This window comes from Dermochelys coriacea, chromosome 16, assembly GCF_009764565.3.
Source record: "Dermochelys coriacea isolate rDerCor1 chromosome 16, rDerCor1.pri.v4, whole genome shotgun sequence".
In the NCBI taxonomy this organism is placed as follows: Eukaryota; Metazoa; Chordata; order Testudines; family Dermochelyidae; genus Dermochelys; species Dermochelys coriacea.
In genome coordinates this window covers 4,452,579-4,473,341 of record NC_050083.1, presented here as the reverse complement: position 1 = coordinate 4,473,341, position 20,763 = coordinate 4,452,579, and the positions used below count along the sequence as shown (strand labels likewise).

General features: G+C 53.1%; 1 long non-coding RNA gene across 1 annotated transcript; it reads left to right on the top strand.

The window, feature by feature from the left end:
- Positions 1–13,550: 13,550 nt before the first annotated feature.
- On the top strand, positions 13,551–20,534 carry LOC122456868. The gene is made up of 7 exons (XR_006275997.1): positions 13,551–13,704; positions 14,683–14,874; positions 16,405–16,552; positions 18,566–18,678; positions 19,120–19,242; positions 19,827–20,060; positions 20,397–20,534. It is a non-coding gene; the product is annotated as an uncharacterized LOC122456868 (long non-coding RNA).
- Positions 20,535–20,763: the final 229 nt, after the last annotated feature.

The window sequence follows — 20,763 nt, the reverse complement described above, 5'->3', positions numbered from 1 at the left end:
ACATGGTTTTACAAAAGGTAGATCGTGCCAAACCAACCTAATCTCCTTTTTTGAAAAAGTAACAGATTTTTTAGATAAAGGAAACGCAATGGATCTAATTTACCTAGATTTCAGTAAGGCATTTGATACCGTGCCACATGGGGAATTATTAGTTAAATTGGAGAAGATGGGGATCAATATGAACATCAAAAGGTGGATAAGGAATTGGTTAAAGGGGAGACTGCAACGGGTCCTACTGAAAGGCGAACTGTCAGGTTGGAGGGAGGTTACCAGTGGAGTTCCTCAGGGATCGGTTTTGGGACCAATCTTATTTAATCTTTTTATTACTGACCTTGGCACAAAAAGTGGGAGTGTGCTAATAAAGTTTTCAGATGATACAAAGCTGGGAGGTATTGCCAATTCGGAGAAGGATCGGGATATTATACAGGAGGATCTGGATGACCTTGTAAACTGGAGTAATAGTAATAGGATGAAATTTAATAGTGAGAAGTGTAAGGTTATGCATTTAGGGATTAATAACAAGAATTTTAGTTATAAGTTGGGGACGCATCAATTAGAAGTAACGGAAGAGGGGAAGGACCTTGGAGTATTGGTTGATCATAGGATGACTATGAGGTGCCAATGTGATATGGCTGTGAAAAAAGCTAATGCGGTTTTGGGATGCATCAGGAGAGGCATTTCCAGTAGGGATAAGGAGGTTTTAGTACCATTATACAAGGCACTGGTGAGACCTCACCTAGAATACTGTGTGCAGTTCTGGTCTCCCATGTTTAAAAAGGATGAATTCAAACTGGAGCAGGTACAGAGAAGGGCTACTAGGATGATCTGAGGAATGGAAAACTTGTCTTATGAAAGGAGACTTAAGGAGCTTGGCTTGTTTAGCCTAACTAAAAGAAGGTTGAGGGGAGATATGATTGCTCTCTATAAATATATCAGAGGGATAAATACAGGAGAGGGAGAGGAATTATTTAACCTCAGCACCAATGTGGACACTAGAACAAATGGGTATAAACTGGCCACCAGGAAGTTTAGACTTGAAATCAGATGAAGGTTTTTAACCATCAGAGGAGTGAAGTTTTGGAATAACCTTCCAAGGGAAGCAGTGGGGGCAAAAGATCTATCTGGTTTTAAGATTCTACTTGATAAGTTTATGGAGGAGATGGTATGATGGGATAATGGGATTTTGGTAAGTAATTGATCTTTAAATATTCAGGGTAAATAGGCCAAATCCCCTGAGATGGGATATTAGATGGATGGGATCTGAGTTACTATAGAAAATTCTTTCCTGGGTATCTGGCTGGTGAATCTTGCCCATATGCTCAGGGTTTAGCTGATTGCCATATTTGGGGTTGGGAAGGAATTTTCCTCCAGGGCAGATTGGAGAGGCCCTGGAGGTTTTTCGCCTTCCTCTGTAGCATGGGGCATGGTTGACTTGAGGGAGGCTTCTCTGCTCCTTGAAGTCTTTGAACCATGATTTAAGGACTTCAATAGCTCAGACATGGGTGAGGTTTTTCATAGGAGTGGGTGGGTGAGATTCTGTGGCCTGCGCTGTGCAGGAGTTCGGACTAGATGATCAGAATGGTCCCTTCTGACCTTAGTATCTATGAATCTATAAGACCAGGTTAGGCATCCTGCTAGATGGGGACTGGGAGGGAAGTATCTAGCCACATGTCACATTTAGGAGAGAGGTGTGGCTCATTCTGACTGTATTTTTTCTGGCTTGGTTCATCCCTGCTCTGGATTCTTCCCATCACAGAGCTGCAAGGGTCACATTTACCCAGCACTATGGTAACACTGGCATCTCATTATTCCAGTCTTATCACTGTCACTTGCTTTAGGAGCTTTGTGTAGCTGTGTCAAGGTTCCTTCCCCACTCTGAACTCTAGGGTACATATGTGGGGACCTGCATGAAAGACCCCCTAAGCTTATTCTTACCAGCTTTGGTTAAAAACTTCCCCAAGGTACAAACTTTGCCTTGTCCTTGAACGGTATGCTGCCACCTCCAAGCGTTTAAACAAAGAACAGGGAAAGAGCCCACTTGGAGACGTCTTTCCCCAAAATATCCCCCCAAGCCCTACACCCTCTTTCCTGGGGAAGGCTTGATAAGAATCCTCACCAGTTTGTACAGGTGAACACAGACCCAAACCCTTGGATCTTAAGAACAATGAAAAATCAATCAGGTTCTTAAAAGAAGAAATTTAGTTAAAGAAAAGGTAAAAGAATCACCTCTGTAAAATCAGGATGGTAAATACCTTACAGGGTAATCAGATTCAAAACATAGAGAATCCCTCTAGGCAAAACCTTAACTTACAAAAAGACACAAAAACAGGAATATATATTCCATCCAGCACAGCTTATTTTACCAGCCATTAAACAAAAGGAAATCTAACGCATTTCTAACTAGATTACTTATAGGAGTTGTGAGGCTGCATTCCTGATCTGTTCCCGGCAAAAACATCACACAGACAGACCAAACCCTTTGTTCCCTCCGCTCCAGATTTGAAAGAATCTTGTCCCCTCATTGGCCATTTTGGGTCAGGTGCCAGCAGGGTTACCTTAGCTTCTTAACCCTTTACATTTTGCCTCTGGCCAGGAGGGATTTTATAGCACTGTATACAGAAAGGTGGTTACCTTTCCCTTTATATTTATGACAAGCTGGCCCCAGGTCGGGAGTAAGGATGAGCCGTGGGGGCAGAACAGAAGGATGGGGCAATGATTTGGGTGCTAAGCTGGGACTCAGGTGACCCCAGGTCCAGTTCCCTGAGCTCTTAGGCACCTAATCAACTTGCCCAACTCCCATCCTATCTGCATTGTTAGGTGCCTAAATACCTTGGGAGATCTGGGCCTCCGTTCCCTATCTATCCCATGGGGATAGCAGTACTGCCCCAGGGGTATGTGAGGGGGGCGCTCAGACACTGCTGGCATGGGGGCCATGTAGCAGAGGGCAGGTTATTTTAGTACAACTGCATTTTCCAGCCTGATTTGCTTTTGCTTTTGCTTTTCTCTGAAGTTTTTAAGGGACTCAGTGAGAAAAGGCCCTTTTGCTGAAGCATAGTGTTTAGCTGAAGTGGTCGGGAACAGGCTGTCCTGGGCCCCCGTTCTGTGCCAAGCGCGGGTGGCATTCAGTGATGGCTGTGTGCATTACGTGTGTATTCTAGATGCCTTTCCTGCCGATGGCTGGCATATGTGGATTGGGCTGCAGTTCAGCACAGTATGGCAATGGAGCGACACCTCCGTCCCTGTCTACTACAAGTGGCATCATCGTAGGTGTTACCCTACTGGCTCTCCCAGGGTTCTCTCCTTAGCAAACCAGAAAATGTCTGTCAGCTATGCTGGCCCTCCCCCTCTGCCAATGGACCCCGGTACTGAGATGTGCACTCCCTGCTCTTCCACTCTTGTCCTGCTCCCAAAGCTCTGGAGATGGCCCCTCAGCCAGGACCTGCAGCCCCCCTTGCTGCTCCAAGTCAGGACACACACTCCTCCCCAGCTCAGTGACAGGTTTGGGATATGAACACTTCTCCGTGAGAGGCTACAACAGGCTCCCCAAACCCTCCTTCGCCAGGGCCCAGAGACTCACCCCACAGTGCCCCCCATCCTACAGCTCTTGCTATTGCTTAGGTGCCCTGGAGTCTTGACTGGGGTTGCTGGGCAGTAGAAGAGACTCCACAGTCCATAGCAAGCATAGTTTCCTCTCTTCTCTTGAAGCAGTCGTGGCTAATCTGTCTGGCCAATGTGCAGTGATGGATCTCTGCCCATCTGACCTTTCTCGACATGGAACATGGGAGACCAGAGGGTGTGACATTGAGCCCCCTACCAGAAGCACTGGTTTCTTCTGCAAATACAGCCACGGTGAGTGGGATGCAGACTCACACAGCCAGGTGACCTGAGCACACAAGGGGGCTGTCTTGTGGAATATGGCCATTACCCTAGGGTCAGGGCTGCCCAGAGCCCCCCAGCTATGCCTCTTGCACCCCATGGCACACTTGGGCCTGTGATCAGTTTTCCAGTACTAGCCTGTTGGGGCAACATGTCTGGGATGTGCAGATAAAACAGGAATTCCTGTCCCAAGAGCATGGATTTTTTTTCCTACACCAGTGAAAGCTGGGGGTGATCTGAGGATATAGGAACTCTGTGACAGAACAAGGAGTAATGGTCTCAAGTTGCAGTGGGGGAGGTTCAGGTTAGATATTGGGAAAACCTTTTTCACTAGGAGGGTGGTGAAACACTGGAATGCGTTACCTAGGGAGGTGGTGGAATCTCCTTCCTTTGAGGTTTTTAAGGTCAGGCTTGAGAAAGCCCTGGCTGGGATGATTTAGTTGGGGATTGGTCCTGCTTTGAGCAGGGGGTTGGACTAGATGCCCTCCTGAGGTCCCTTCCAACCCTGATATTCTATGATTCGATGATTCTATGCTGCTGAGAACTGGAGCTCTGCCTGCAGCATGTTCATGTGCCAGGGGGCCGAGAGGTTCAGGGCATAGCTGGAGTAGGATACATGTCCATGCTGTTTGCCAGTGAGCATGGCATTTTTATTGGGAAATTCATAGGAATGTAGGACTAGACAGGACCCCCTGCCTGGATCATCGGATCCAGTCACTGCTGTCGTAGGCACCCCTATCATGTTTCCCCAGCCTTCTGGCAAAATGGGAGGAGATGGGAATGTTTGCCATATGTGAACATGAATATTGTTGGGTTTGTTTGGTGAGGACTGGCTGGCCCATGGCCCTGACAGTGGGATACAGAGACTTTCACCTCCGGGCCATGGGTGCCAGCCTGGCCAGGTCAACGGTGCAGTGAAGTGCAGTTCTCATCTGCTGGGTTGTTGGGGGACTTTGTACAATAAGATGCTGGTATCAGTCCGAAGCCAAGGGAAGAGGTCCCCTGCCCCTCACTCAGAAGCACCATTCAGCCCCTTTGTTAGCAGCCTTGCCGATAGGGCACTTACTGAGCTCCCCTTTCACCTTTGCAAGGAGTTTCCGGGAGAGGCCCATGGGCAGTGGAAAGCTTGCTGTGCTTTGGTCTCAATCTCCAGGCTGGCAGCACCTGGACAAGATGCAGAAAGAATCATGGTCCGGACCCTGTGCTGTTCCCACCCTGGCACTGGCGGCTGATGAGAACATTGCTGTTAGCCCCCGTAGCGGGGTCGTATTAGAAACCCGCTCCCGGCCCAAAAGGGTTAAAAGCCTGCCCTTGGAGAGGGCCGGGGCTGGGAGCCTTAGGCTGGGCTGGTTGGGAGGCAGGCTCAACTGTGGCCACGCCCCAAACAGACTCAGCTGACCCTATAAAGGGGCTGCAGCTCAGGAGACTCTCTCTAGTTTCTGAGAGGGAGGGATCTGGCTGCAGGGACCTAAGCAGGGTACCGAGATTGGAGCAGGGCTGGAGAAGGACCTGAGGAGCTGGGGAGCTCCAGCCAGGAAAACCCCAGGCTGCAGCCTAGTATTAGGCCTAACAGGTACTGGGGTTGCAGGGGACAGCCCAAGGTTAGACAGAGGCCGCAGGTCCAAACCCAACCTTGCCTGTGATGAGTGGCTTATACTGCAGTCTGCCCCAGGGCACGGGGGCTAGCTGGTGACTGGCAGTAGCCTACGACTGAGGCAAGGTAGGGATAGGAGGGTGGGGGTTCTCTGAGGAGGGGAGACCCTGCAAGTGAGGGGTTACTACCAGGGGCAGCACCCTGGCATACAAGGGGCACTGGGTCTGGGAGGGACATGGGGGCCCAGCATAGGCGGGACACCAGTCTGCAAAGGGTGCTCCAAGGCTGGAAGTAGAGCTGATTCCCAGGACACCAGCAGGAGACACCGCAGCGGTGAGTCCCACATGCTTACAGCCCCATGCAGAGCCCAAGCTCCGCTTGGCTCCATTGGCACCCCAGCTCTCTGGAAAGGATGCTGCATGGGGCAAGAGCCTCCAAATGCAGCCTGCAGCTAACCCGGTGTGTGCTTCATTGCCAAGTTCTTGTGGGCTCCCTGTTCCTGTGGAGTTCCCCCTCCCTGGCGGGATGGGCCCGTATGCCATGGCTGATGTTTTCTCCTTTCCCTGCTATTCTGTGTGCACTGTGATGCTGATGAAGGCCTACGCCAGGGCAGCGCTCTTCCAGCTGCGCCTAGAGTCCAATGCCACACAGGTGTATGGCAGCATAGCTGCTGAATTCACTGGGGCTTTCGTGCAGAAGGAGTTGGTTCCAGTGCCCGTTTCCGCTGGGCTCGATACATGGGGCTTCATCACTTTCCCAGCTGGCATAATTGGTTTCTTCAACCACCAGGAGCATTTTTGAGTGTTCAGTGACCAGGCCATCTCCTTTGCTAACCTTGGCTTCTTGCTGATCTCTGGAGTGACCATGGCTAATGCATCTCTAGGTAAACACGCATCCTGGAAGCTGTGTTCGAAAGAGAAATTTGAGCTCATTGGTTCCAATCAGACCCAGGCCAGGAGTAAGCTTGGGGGCTGTGTGAAGTGAATTGGTGATCTCAGCCCGTTTCCTAGTGGCCAAGTGTCAATAGCACACACTCACCATTGCAGCTAGCACTGATTTGTTTAGTGGGGACTGGCTGGCCCATGGCACTGAATGGGGTACAGAGACCTTCACCTCCGGGCCATGGGTGCCAGCCTGGCCAGGTCAGTGGTGCAATGCAATGTTCATCTGTTGGGTAGTCCAGAGAGCAGGCAGGGCCAACAGCAGACTGGTCCACAGAGCCCTCTCTCCCCTCCAGGGCAGGTTGGAGGCTCATTGCGGGGGGCGGATTAGTTTAGGGGAAGCTTGGTCTGCCATTGCCCATGCTGTGGTTGTGCCTGCTGAAGGTGGTCGGTTCCCAGGGCTTTCAGTACGGGTTTTTCATCAGCACCAATACACAGGTGTGTGCAAAGTGCCTGGGATATGGGCCTGGGAGACTCCTATTGACCCTCTGGCTGGTGGCTGCCAGGCATGCCCACTGCCCCGAGGATCGTTCCGAGGCCCCTGCCTGGTGTGGTTTTACTCTGTGAAGGCTTAATGTTGAGGAGCCATCTGATATACTAGGGGTTCCTGTGGGGCTGTGCCACGTGCCCCACTGGAGGCATGGGGAGCAGCAAGCAGCGTACAGAGAGGGCAGTGGAGCTGCATTCATTCTGCCTGAGGTGTGGGAGGCTGGCTTCTGCTGCAGGTCTCCTTGGAACAGGGATGGTAGAAACAGACCCTTGTTAGTCAGCAGATCCCCAGGAGTGTCAAGGGGCAGAACTGTCCCCATTTGCAGATCTGAGTCCCAGACCCCTCCTCGCTGGTATCTCAGGGTCCCAGTTTCCACTCCCCAGGTGTCTCAGGGTCTGACCTCCCCCCACCCCAGGGGCAGCTGGGTGAGCAGCCACTCTGTCTGGCCAGGGTGAGCTAGCAGCTCGCTCCAATGGCAGTAGGCAATAGCTGTTCTGCAGTTGCTGGCTGTCGCTCTTCAAACACACCATGTCCCAGGGGCATCACCCTGCATGCATGAGCTGCTCACTAGAGAGGGGAATGCGGTTTTAGATTTTTGTCCTGGCTCCTGGCATGCACAGAATGGTGAACTGAGTCTGAGTCCGTGCTGAGGAACCAAGTCCTGCCCTCCATTGGAGCCATGCAGCCTCACTGGGCTTGCGCCGTGATAACTGACATCCATTTGTCCAATGCTGATCCCTTACTGCTAGTGAAAGGTGAACTATTCCCCTGCCATTGCGGGGACCTCGTGCGCTGGTGCACCTCAGTTCCTCTTATTCTCTGCCTGTGGCACATCGTAGTGTAGTCTCCTCAGGGCTGTAATCCTTTGGTCTCAATTCGATTGTGGGTGCTGGGTGGTATTGGTGGCCTGTCATACACATGAGGTCTAGGAGATCCAGTGATCTCTTATGACCTTGACGCCTGTGATTCTAGCTGTACGTAGGCCGAGCCCATGTGATCTGGAGCCAGTGACAATAAATGAGGGAAGCATCTGCCCTAGCCAGTGTCCTCCTGAGGGTACTGTAGAGCACACTGAGCAAAATAGGCCGCTCCCCTGTGCACAGCAGTGGTGCACTGTGGGTGGTAGGGGTGGCAGCAGGGTAACGCTCAGGCCTTGGATGTGGTGTGCTTGGAGAGTGACAGCTGGTGGCTGCAGGACATCTACTGCCCACTGGTGTTGGAGTGGGCTGGTCACGTGGAGTGGCACATCACAGCCTTCTGGGAAGAAGAAGCAGGGTGGTCCCGAAGAGGGAGCAGGGCCCTGGTTCATTCAGGTTCAAACCCCAGATCCTCATACCCCAGGCATAGGGCAGGTTTGGGGCTCATGCCCATCTCTGACTATTCCTGTGGGAGGGAAGAGAACCCTTAGAGCAGCAAAACATTTAGGTCTGTGAGTCCAGGCAGCAGGGCTACAGGCTGCGCCTGGCGCTGGGCTCCCTGGGGTCCCCATTGGCTTTGTGCTGGCTTATGGGTCAGCACTGGTTTAATGGCTACTCTCTTTGCATCCTCACTAGAGTATCAGGTTTCATCTGCCATGCGTTTCCCTAGCGGCAAGCCTGCTCTGAGAAGTGCCATGCAGCTGGAGAATGCAGTCACCCTCTACCTGAGCAGCTTCACCCTGGGCCTGTGGATCCGAAGCACCTTTGTCTCCACCAACAAGATGGGGCTCCTCAGTTATGTGGTGAGATCGAGGCCAGCTGAGCTTGCACTCTTCCTCTTGGCTCCAGCAGGCCTGGAGTTTGGGCTCAAAGGGTGAGTGAGGTCCCTCGGCACCAACGGGCGACTTCCTGCTTGGCTGGGGCTAGGAAGAGTGAGTGAGTGTGTGTGTGTGTGTGTGTGTGTGTGTGTGTGTGTGCGCCTGCTGCCCTCTGCGGGATGGGATGTGCGGGGCTGCTGAGGGTTTGCCAGGGTGATGGCCATTCCATGATCTTGTGTGGGATCAGTGTCAGGCTGACTGGGCTGTAACTACCCAACTCAGCCCATTTACCCTTTTAAAATATAGGCACAACACTCGCTCTTCATCTTCTGGAAGTTCCATGTTTTTCCAAGACTGATTAAACATTAACATCAAAGCCCCAGAGTTGGCTTAGGAGCTCTCTTTTAAAAGTCTTGGGTACAAGTTACCTGAGCTTACTTATTTTAAAGTTTTTAATTGAAGCTGCTTAATGTCCTCCTTAATTGCCATTGGAAAAGAAACTATTTCATCATTATATGACATTGACACATCATCCAGAGGAGGGGTATTGATTGAACACTTTTGCCTTTCTGCATCACTATTGACTGTTGCCATATCCATCTCATAACAGACCTGTGCTGTTGGTAGGTTCCCTGTTGCTCATGATGATTAAAAATTCTTTCTCCAAGTCCTTAACTCTGTTGGCCAGAGATTCATTGCTGAACTTTCCACATACATTTCTTCCTTCTGCAAGTGTGGCCAAGGGCCAGCAGTGAAAGAGTTGATAGATGCTGCCATGCTTGGGAACCAGGCCTGAAAGACAGCTTGGAAGAGGACAGGGGAAGCTGATCGACTGGGCTGTGGGTCAGGGACATGCCCAATTTAGAAGTCTGCTCAGCCTTCATTCACCCCATTGCCCTCCTTTGCAGGGCTGTGATGCTCAGGGGCACCACTGGCTTTCTCCTGGATGGGTCCTGGCACCATCTTGCCATTTCTATCTCTAGTGACCTGTCTGCCAGCCCCTACATGGTCTTCATTGACGGAGAGCCCTGGGAGCCTAACTTTGCAGACAGTGCCTGGTTTCTGTGGAAGGGACTGGCAGTGGGAGGGGTATAGAACGTTGGACAGCCAGAGATTATGGATAAAGGTAAGCTTGTTGGCCTTGACCTGGATTTTGCCAAATATCTCTTGAGTACCAAAAAGAAATTGGTGACTGGGTGTGAGCCTCCATCCCGGGGCCCTTCAGCAGCATTCAGGCTACAATGCCTGGGGAGTGACTGGCACCCACAATCCCTGCATTGAGTTGTGTGTGACTGAGCACACCTCAGCCACTGCAACACCTCCTCTCTGCCTGCACAAAAGCAGCTGAGTGCTAAGAGAAAACTTAGAGTATGTTAGACACTGTATTGGCCTTTTGGAAATAGCCATTGCTAGTAACACAGTCACTATGACGTGACTGTGGCTCAGGGCCCCCTGAACTGCTATTGGAGTTCTTAGCTGCAGTGGAGCTTGGAGCCTCATTTGCAGACCAGCTTCTCAATTTGCACGTGCAGTTTTGCATGTACAGTTTTGGGGTAGGGAGTTGTTTGCCTGCGATCTACCAACCTGAGGTGAGCACTTGCATGCTGCCTGCACACACGAGCAAGCTGAGCTCTGGCCTCAGCTGGCAGGAGTACACCAGGCCACCTTCCCACTAGGGGGCTGTGTGGAAATTTACATGCAGTGATTTAGTGGATGCTTTTGGAAATGTGGCTCTAAGTGTGTGTGGGGCTCTACAATATAGTGGTGTGTGCATGTTGGTGGGTGTGTTTTTGATCATGCATGTGATATTGCCTCTGTTGGTGGTTTTTGTGTGTGATGTGCTGCGGTGTATGTGTGTTTTGTGTATCTGATACAGCTTCTCTTTGTGATAGGGTGTGTGTGATTGTGTATCTGTGATAAAGCCTGTGTATGTGTAGTTAGGTGGGTTGGTGTACGCTGTGTGTTGAGGTTTGTGCTGGTGTGTGTACATATGAGATTGCTGGTTTGCATATAGAATGACCAGATAGCAGATGTGAAAAATCGGGACCGGGGGGGGTAATAGGTGCCTATATAAGAGAGAGCCCCAAATATCGGGACTGTCCCTATAAAATCGGGACATCTGGTCACCCTATTTGCTTATGATAGGGGGTGGGGGGCTAGGAGGCAACACAGCCTGCATGTATGTGATGGTGTGATTGTTTTGTAGGGTCAATATGTGTATTGGGGATACAACCAGTGTGTGCCATGGTGCTGTGTGTGTGTGTGCTGCTGTGTTCGTGTTGGAGGGATATAGCCCCTGTGTCTGACAGACACTGTTCTTCTCGTTAACTCCTTTCACCGCCTCTCGCAGGCCTTGTCTGCACCACCAGGCTTTGTGTCTTTCCCTACAGCTAATCCTGAATCAGCTGACAATAGATGAGGCAGGGATGCCACCAGCAATTTAGTCTGCATGTTGTCTAAACCTGCCCTCAGCAGGGATAGAAAACATGGGAGATAATACAGTTGCAACCAGTTCATACTACAGTCCCTGGGTGGGGCTCCCACGGAGGCTGGTCTGTGGTAGTGCCCCCAACACCCTGGAGAGGCTCCACTGGTGGCCAGTCTGTACTGATGGTAGTGATGGTGGGAAATGTCCCAAAAGCAGTCTAGTGTAGACACAGCCTGAGTGTGTGAGTTGCAAAGCTCAGTTTGGGAGCAGTGCTTGGGACCCTCTATTCTCCTCTTTACTTCCTCTCCCCTCAGCATGGTGAGTGTGACCTGCCCTCTAGCCTGGAGGAGGCCAATGTGTCTGTTGTGGACTCATCAGTGCCGCTCCAAGAATCCATCAGCGCCCATTTCCCAGGAGCTGGGCACAGTGCACCAGAACTGCCCAGATGCCTGTTGTCCCATGGGTGTGGTGAGGTGCCAATGAGCCCTCTCCCCTTCCCAAGCCAGCCCCATGGTCGCGGCTGAGTGTTTGTGTACCTGAGCTCGTTCTGTGGGTTTGGCATTGCAGGGGGCCTTGCTCTGGGCAGCCTGTATATGGGGGAGCTGAGTGAGGTGAACCTGTGGGACAGGGCCCTTCCCAGGCTCTCTGTGAAGCAGCTGGCAGCCTCCAGGGACAAATGGAAGTTTCCTGGGAACATGATGAGCTGGAGCTAGTTGGCTGATGCAAGGTCTGGAGCTGTGGAGATCACGACTGCAAGCCACAGTGCAGATAAGGAGGGGCATGACGAATGTCTCAGGGCAAGACACAGCCTTCCGTTATCTGCCTCCAGATTCTTCCTGCTGTAGCCCAGAGGTGGGAAGCAGAGACTGCTCTTGGTAGAAGGTGTATGTGGACCTGTCCCTTGTGGCGCTGGGCTGCATGGCAGGTGCTGGAGTGAGCCCTGATGATTCTGGCTGTGCTGTCTGGCAGCATGGTCCCAGGGGCACTGTGCCTCTGTCTCCTGCTTAGCTGTGAAAGTTGCTGTTTGGGACCCTGGGGTGTTGGAAGTCTGGGGTGATCCAGGGGGACTGTCCCCACTTACTCAGTCCCAGGAGGTTGGTTGGGGTCAGTGCGTTGCTAGGAGTTGTTAGCAGAAATGGTCCCTGGGTATGGGACTGCGGGTGCTTGCCCAGCTCTGGGTTCCAGGAACATCAAGTTACCCCACAGGAATTGTTGTTACTTGTACGATGCTAACACCAAACGGCTCCAATGGCAACCAGGGCCCCACTGTGCTGGGGCTGCCCAGACTCGTGGGGAGAAAGCCTGCCCCAACGAGCTCACAATGTAACAGGCAGGCTAAGAGAGCAGAAAGGTGACTGTTACAGAGGGGCACTGAGTCACAGAGAGATGCAGTGACTTGCCCAGGACATTCCGGGGGCCTGGGCAGAGCCAGGAGTCAAGTCCAGGTCTCCTGAGTTCCAGTCCCATGCTGATCTTCATGAGAACCCATCATGCCCTCCCAGCTGAAAGGCCAGCCCAGTGAGCCATGGTGCCCCGCCTGGAGAGCCAGCACATCCCTGTCGCAGGGAGGGGCCATGCCAGGGTATAATCTTATCCCAGAGCGGGGCTAACTTGCTGCAAGTGGAAGGGGATGCTGGAGCACACTGCTGCACCCCCAGGGATGTCTTCACTGCAGAGTTAGCCCAGGTGATTGGCTGCCTGGCCCAGGCACCTGCGTTAGCCTAGCCCAGATGGAACAGCCTCACCCAAGTCAGTGAGTCCTCCCTGGTGCTGCCCCTGCGGATGGGATGTCTGGGGACATATCTGGGGATGTGCTGTGTGATTCAGTGAGCTGAGCGCCTCTGTGATCCTTTCCCAGTGAGTTGTGGGGAAACTTGTCTGTTCTTTGTGGCACACAGACCTCCAATGCCTTCCCACCATTCCCCTATCAGCATTCGGGTGATTTAGCCTGCGTTCTCACTGCAAAATGAGAGTAAGTGGTATTCTGGCTTTAGCCCATGTCCCTGGCTGGGACAGCTTGTTTTGACTGAAGCACCACCACACTCAGGGGTGAGGTTTTTGTATGTGGGGAGGGTGGAGCCTAGGCTAACTCTGCCATGCAGACAGACCCAGAGAGGACAAAGCACCAGCCAGGTCTTCCCAGAGCAACCTGCATCCTCACTGGGAGTCAAAAGGCCACTTAAGTCACCCACGCCCTAGTTTCAGAGTAGCAGCCATGTTAGTCTGTATTCGCAAAAAAGAAAAGGAGTACTTGTGGCACCTTAGAGGCTAAGGGATGCCCCCAGAGTGAGGTCACTGCTTTGGCTAGATTGCCCTCCATGGCCTTTGGGTCACGCCCCTGCAGCATGATCTGGCTAAACCTCAGTGCAAATGTGTGTGCCCCCAGCCTGGATGGAGTGTACATTGCTCCTGTCCCTACACCAGGGCCTCACCCCAGTCTACTCTGCTTCCCCAGCTGCTGGCTTTGTGTGGCTCAGATTGCTCTGGCTTGTGGGACACCCCTCAGTCCTGCGCTCTGATCCAGAGCGTGCCCTGGTCTACGTGGAGCCTGCTGCGGAGTGCTGCCCCAGGAACTCCCTCTGGGGACTGCAGCTGGACGCCCAACTCCGCAGCCTCGCGGTGCCTTCCTCGTGTCTGCTGGTAAATGGAGCTGACATCCCTCTGCACTGCGTGGAGTCCTTCATGTCCAGCTCACCAGCTCCAGTCCAGGCCCAGGCTGGGCATCTGGCTGGCTCTGTGGAGCTCCAGGCTGTGAATAGGGCTGATCTTGGTTCTGGTCCTGGTTAATATAACTGAGCCCCTCTCTGCAATCTCAGGGCGGAGACCTGGATTTCCCTAGGCCATGGAGACAGCATTGCCTGCTCAGCTGTGGCAGGGCTACCTTCCCGTTGGGGTGGAGGGCGGTGTGTGGTGGCTGTTTGCTGCTCCTGTTGATCCAACTCTACATTCATGTTAGAGCCAGGTCCTCTCCAGACAAGCCAAACCTGTGGGGGGGGAATAGCAGAAATTGTGAGTTGCTTGTTGGCTAGTTCTGTCTTTCTTTCCGCTCCCGGCAAGCAGGGGCAAGGGGGGAGAGAGTCAGGGGTGCACAGTGCACCCACGACAGTCCCAGACTGCACACTGTGGGGATCTAGTCACATAGAGTATTGGGGTTCTTAGGGATTGGCTTGTTTTGAAATGGGATTAGCTTGATTTTTGATTTATTGTGAAAGTCGGGGTGCTTATTTACCATGCAAAAGTTGGCAGCTGTGGTCATCTCCCCTCTCCTGTAATGTCTCTGCTCCAGAGCGATGGCACCTCCTGTCGGTTACATGAGTCCCTGTAGGCATTAAACATGTCACGTTGCCAGGGGATGCTGCACTTTGGCCCTGTTATGTGTAGACCCCCAACCTTGTGAGGTGACTAGGGGGATCCCTGGTAGGTGTGCAATAGGCCACTTGCCCCCTCTGGGGCGGTTGGCGAACCTTGCTGCTTAGGGGCACACTGGGAGCTAGAGTACAGCCTGGGGAGGGTGGGGCTCTAGGAATTGTGCTTTGCATTGAATTTCCTTCCCTGATGAGAGGCCCCTCTCCCAGTCTCATGGCTGCATGTGTGACTCATCCCATGTCTTCCCCACAGGTGGGGCTGGATGGAGTCGGCCTGGGTGCAGCTCAGACTGCTCCTTTGACGGGAGGAGCTCCTTCTGCCTGCTGCCGGACCAGCGCCTCCAGAATCTGCACTCTGGCTTCTGCGTCTTTCAGAAACCCAGGAGCCCACGGCTCTTCCTGCAGAAGGGCTCCTCCCATGCCCTACGCTTTGCACTAGATGAAGGTGATCGTGAAGATGTCCTTCGCACATGCTTTGTCTGGTTTCTCTCTCAAAATGGCTCGCTACCCTCTCTCCTTCCCCCTGCACACTTTGGGAGGGGAGGTTTCTGTCCATATCTGCAGTGGCTAACTCGGCCAGAGTCCTGAATGTTCCTGCTGGGAGCAAGGCCAGGCCAGTAGGGGGGCTACCACCCTGCGCTTCCCATATGGCTAAGCAGGAGGGGTCCTGGCTGGATGGGGCACCCTTGTTTGGAACCCCTGCCCCACTTCAGAGGGCTCCCACCCACAGCTCAGGAGCCACTCTGTCCTCAGGGCTCTGAACAGTGGCCTCAAAGGCACTGCGCCGCAGGCTGTGTGTCTGGCTGGGATTAGTGGATGTGCCCCGAAGCACACAGCCCATGGAGAAGAACAGGGTGTGAATCGCTCTGGTTGTTCTCTGGCGGTGGGGGCAGCACCTTTCCAGCTGGCTCCCCTCAGCCCCTGGGCGACTCTGACATGGGCCGGGAGTGCCCCAGCATGTGCTGCCCCTTCCCTGCTGCAGCTGCTCAGCAGGGAAGGGGCAGGGTAGGGTAGGGTAGCCTGGGGGCTGCTCTAACTTCCCGCAACTGGTTATGATTCCCCAGGGACCCCAGAACACAATGCACCCCAGCCCTTACATCTCCTTCTGTGTTAAGAGCTGCAGAGCTGGGGGAACGGGCATCCCATTTTGGCCAGGACAGTCCTTTTTTTAAGTTCTGTCCTGGACATCCCAACTTTTTTGGCAAAACTGGGCATTTGTGCAGTGCCAGTAGGTATGTCTTTGGAGAGGGGTGGGAGGGGGTTCTAGGGCAGTGCCAGTGTGGGATTAGAGGGGAGGTTACATGCAGCTCCCTCACCTCACCCTGGGCAGACAGCACCCAGCCACATTCCCATGGAGCAAGCAGGTCCCCCCAGCCCTGTGGGGCCTGGCAGCTGTGATATAATTAGCTCCCCATGCAGCACATGATCTGGAACACGGGTCTGGTGCTCACGAAGTTGAGCGCGCGGGGCTGTGGCAAGGTGTGGGTGGGAAGTCAGGAGCCACCATGCTGTCCCATTCCCGGCCGAGGCGGAGCTGCCCAGATGTGCAGCCAGACAGGCGATAAGGCACATCTCACTCGGCACTGGTAGGAGGAGGCACTGAGAGTGGTGCAGATCCTCCCCCCTCCCCCAAGCATTGCAGAGCTGAGCTTGTTGGGCGCTCAGGAAAGTGTCCCGTTTTCAGTTTGGGGAAACATGGTCACCCTATGCAGAGAGAGCTATACCTCTCTTTGCAGAGATTTCCTCTCCTTTTATGCCACCGTGGCAGTGCAAAGGGAGCAAAACACAGCAGAGCCTGCCCCTGTGCTTTGATGGTGACCCGTGGCCTTTTGGAAATGCTGTGTTCTGCCCTTGGGCACTACTGCTTTAGCTGATCTTCTGCACAGTTATGAGCTCGTCTCTGGGCAGTGGGGTGTTTACCAGAGGGTGGAGCACTGTGATCCTGACACAGCTTTGGTTTGTCTTTCCCCCTCAGACGTGCATTGCCCCAGAGCTGGAGATCCAGGAAAGATAAATTTCCCCATGTTGTAGCAAGTGCTGCCCTTGAATAGAATCAGGCCCTGAAGTACTGTCAGAGATTCCAAAATGGGAGCCTCCTCACATTGAGCAGCCCGGAAGATCAGGTGAGCATCCTTTTGCCCAGGGACTGGGCCCTGGCCTCTGGCTAGGCTAGAGGTAACTGACATGACTGTAAATGTTAGACTGCCTAGTGCCGGGGACCATCGAGGGCTGAGGTGTTAACCTGCTCGCTAACCTGTTAACTAGCACCTGTTTAAATCCTAGTATAGACAAGGCAAGCTGGAATTTGAACATGTTAATTGGTCGAGGCAGATTAGCATTTACAATCGTGTGTTAACTCAAGATACCTGGCAGTCAGTTAACTCGAGTTTAAAACATGGCCACAAACTGCAGCAGACAAATCCTCACTGAGCCCATGAGCAGTTGTCACAGTGTTGGACGGTCACAGGGCTAGCTGACATTTGGCCCCCTCTGGACTCTCTGGGGGCGTTGGTGGCTAGTTCCCTGTGCCATTGGCATTGCCTGTGGGATAGCCATGAGAATTTTGGCTTTACTTTCCCACTGCTCATTGCTCTTCCCCTCTTCTTCCCCAAGAGTTCAGATCTGAACATCCATCTCTGTATGAAGAAACCAAGAATCTTGAAACTCAGATTCCTTAGAGTGGAGTCTCTCTCCAGTGCTAACCATTCCCCGGAGGCTGAGCAATGGCTGAAGGGTGTGATAAGGTGCTGCTTAGTTCTTTGCATCAGGATTTCTTCATAACATGAGTGTCTCTGCAGAGGGCCCTGCAGGTGTGTTGGTGCTTTTGGGCAGGGCTGTGTCATGGAGTCCCCGGGTGATGCTCTGGAACTGCTCCCTATGAAGCCAGGCAGGATCTGGGGAAGTCTCCTTTCTGTGAGCAGACTGTCCTCAGTACACACAGCTCGCACAACTTCCACCTTCCTGGGTCTGACCTCGGAGCATTCAGCATCCTCTGCCCCTCTGTGCGATTCCCACAGCGAGTCCACCCAGGCGGAGTCCTGGGGAAGCCAGAGGGTACTGCACCCCAACTTCGCAGTCAGACGTGACTCTCAGCTAGCCAGTAAAACAGTTTATTAGACGACAGGAATATGGTCTAAAAGAGGTTTCAGAGTAGCAGCCGTGTTAGTCTGTATTCGCAAAAAGAAAAGGAGTACTTGTGGCACCTTAGAGACTAACAAATTTATTAGAGCATAAGCTTTCGTGAGCTACAGCTCACTTCATCGGATGCATTTGGTGGAAAAAACACCAAAAGAGGTCTAAAAGAGGTTGTAGGTGCAGAGAATGGGACCCCTCAGCTGGGTCCATTTTGGGGGGGGCAGTGAGCCAGACAACCACGTTTGCACTTCACTCCATGTCCCCAGCCAGCCCCAAACTGACTCCCCCTCCAGCCCCTCCTCCTCTGGGCTTTGTCCCTTCTGGGCCAGGAGAGCACCTGATTCCTTTGTTCTCCAACCCTTTAGTTCTCACCTTGCAGGGGGGAAGGGCCAGGCCATCAGTTGCCAGGAAACAGGGTGTTGGCCATTCTCTGTGTCCAGACCCCTGAACATACCTGCCCTCTAGGGCTCTGCAAGGATCATACACCCTTATCCCACCACCTAGATACTTAACTGCATAGGGGAAAGTGAGGCACCCCCACAATATTTAGAGGAAACATTTAAGAACAGTCCCGCTTCATCACAGGCTGGCCTTACCATGAGGCGAACTGAGGCAGCCGCCTCAGGTGCCAGACTGTGGGCGGGGGGGCATCACTAGGACTCAGTTTCAAAGTTTTGGTCCAAGTGAGGGGGCATGGGGGCATCATTTGAACTCCCTGCCTCAGGTGCCAAAATGTTGTGGGCCGGCCCTGCTTTTGGGACATAGTTGTGATGTGCTCCCCATCGATGGAGGCGTTTCCCTCCCTCCCCAACACACAGACATGGCGCTCAGAAGGTTCACATCTCATCCCTTCCTGCTGTCTTGAATGTTAGTGTGCAAGCAATTGCATTTGTAGCTAGAAGTGACTGCTAGGTGAGTAGATGCTGAGATGTCTTTAGCCTTCAGCATCGGTGTCCAGCACTTCATCAAACACAGAACTAGCTGCCTTGTGCTAACCCTAGAGCTGGTTGCAAAAGGAGTTGCCTAGGAGTGTCTGGACTGGTTTGCATGGCGTCCGCAGGGGTTCTCTGCACAAATGGGCCGATGGGACCTCCTTTAACAAGGATTTGCACAGGTAAGAAGCCCTGAGCCTCATGCAGTTTGCCCCCTGGCAATGGGCAGCCAGCTGTCCCTGAGCTCAGGAACAATGGTGCCACCATGGCAGCACCATCTATGTGCATGGGAGCACACATGCAATGGCTGGACATTGCGCTTGACCTTTGCAGAAGTGTAAGGGATGACAGGAACTTCCATTGCCTTGCCTAGAAGCCTGGCACAGGGCTCAGCTGTGGTGTATGTCCACCTAGAGGCCATTCCAAGTTCTTAGCCGTAAGCACTTGTGAGCCACCCAGTCGCAGTGCCAGGTCTATCTTACTCGTGAATTTGGTGTTTATGTGGCTAAACTGAGCCCTGTGCCCTGGAAGTGACCCCTCTAGTGCATGCTCTGGGATGTGGCTCTCCGCCACCCCACCATGCTGCTCCTCACTGATGCTTCACCACCACTCTCTGGTTCCAGCTGGATTCTCCCTGCAGAGGTTCCTAGTGAAATGGTCTGTCTTGCTGTTGCAGTCTGGCTTCCTGAAGGAGGAGGCGTGCCAGACACCTCACCCCTGGGTGTGTCAGACCCTGCAGAGGAACAGTAAGAATCTGCAAAAAGAAAAGGAGTACTTGTGGCACCTTGGAGACTAACAAATTTATTAGAGCATAAGCTTTTGTGAGCTACAGCTCACTTCATCGGATGCATTTGGTGGAAAATACAGGAGTACTTATGGCACCTTCCACCAAATGCATCCAATGAAGTGAGCTGTAGCTCACAAAAGCTTATGCTCAGATAAATTTGTTAGTCTCTAAGGTGCCACAAGTACTCCTTTTCTTTTTGCGAATACAGACTAACACGGCTGCTACTCTGAAACCAGTAAGAATCTGCAGAGCCATCTGCTAGGCTTCTGGAAAGGAGCCTGGATGTCCAATCTGGGGTGGGTTTTTTCTTGCTGGAGGATCCCGGGGCTGTGTGTGCCTGGTTCATTCTCCCACTGCTCCACGTGCTGCAGAGCCACGAGTGCTGTTGTGTGCAGGGCAGCGCAGGTTGGACAGGCTGGGAGGCTGCATGTTACCATCCTGGATGCATGGACAGCAGCTTTGCTTCTGGGAGGATCTGCCCAAGGGAGCATGTGTGAGACTGATCCCAGAATAACCACCCACTGAGCTCCTCTGCCCCTGCAGGGTTCTACGTGGAGGTCTCTGGGAAATCCTTTTATTGAAACTTGTCTGCAGAAGGGAGCTTCTCCTCCCTGCCAGACGCCAAAGCACACTGCATCTCCCTGGGCAGGGGCTGCAGCGCAGTGGTCAGCAAGGCTGGCTCGTACTACCTCTATCGTGGGACACGCTTGGTGAACCTGGAGGGTCCATGGCTGGATCCTCCAGGTTCACCAGCAGCTGCTGTGCACATCAAAGCAGGTACCTGGGGAACCATTCACCTGCCCCTCTCCCTGCAGGCTGCAGTGGTTCCTTCTTGCCTCTGAAAGCAGGGCCAGGAGGTTTTTCCCACAGCTGTCAGGGAGCCCGGGTGCTGTAGCTGCAGCATGTGCCTTTGCCCTGCAGGGGATCCAAGTCCACAGACGGTCTCTGCTCCCCAAATCTGGGAGGGACTTTTCCTCCTTGCCTGAGATCACCTCCCTTCTGTGGCCCTGCATGGAGCTCAAGAGTGGTGGGCCAGGATGTTGGAGCTGGAGGGACCCAGGGGATTCCTCAGAGGGAAGGGGTTGGATCACGTGTGTCTATTTCCTAATGCAGGGTGTGTTCCGGGCTTTATGGGGCAGGACTGTCAGTCAGAGTGTCCTGTGTGTGACACTGGAGTGAGCTGCAACCCCCTCAAAGGCACCTGTGATGGCCTGTTGTACTCCAGACAGCACGCTGGCACACAGGCAGCAGTCAGCAACATGGGGGAGAGGGAGATAGGTAGGGACTCCGGGCATTGCCAGGCTGGCTGTGCTTAGCTCTGACAGCCCAGCAGGGGAGTACGGCAGCCTTGGCTATGCGGGGAGGGCAAAGATGTGAAGGCCAGGTCATCTCACAGCAGCTCTGCTGCTGACATGGAAACTGCAGCGAGTACTGGCAGATTCCTGTGAGCTCCCGCCCCAAGCCAGGGTCTGCGTGGGAC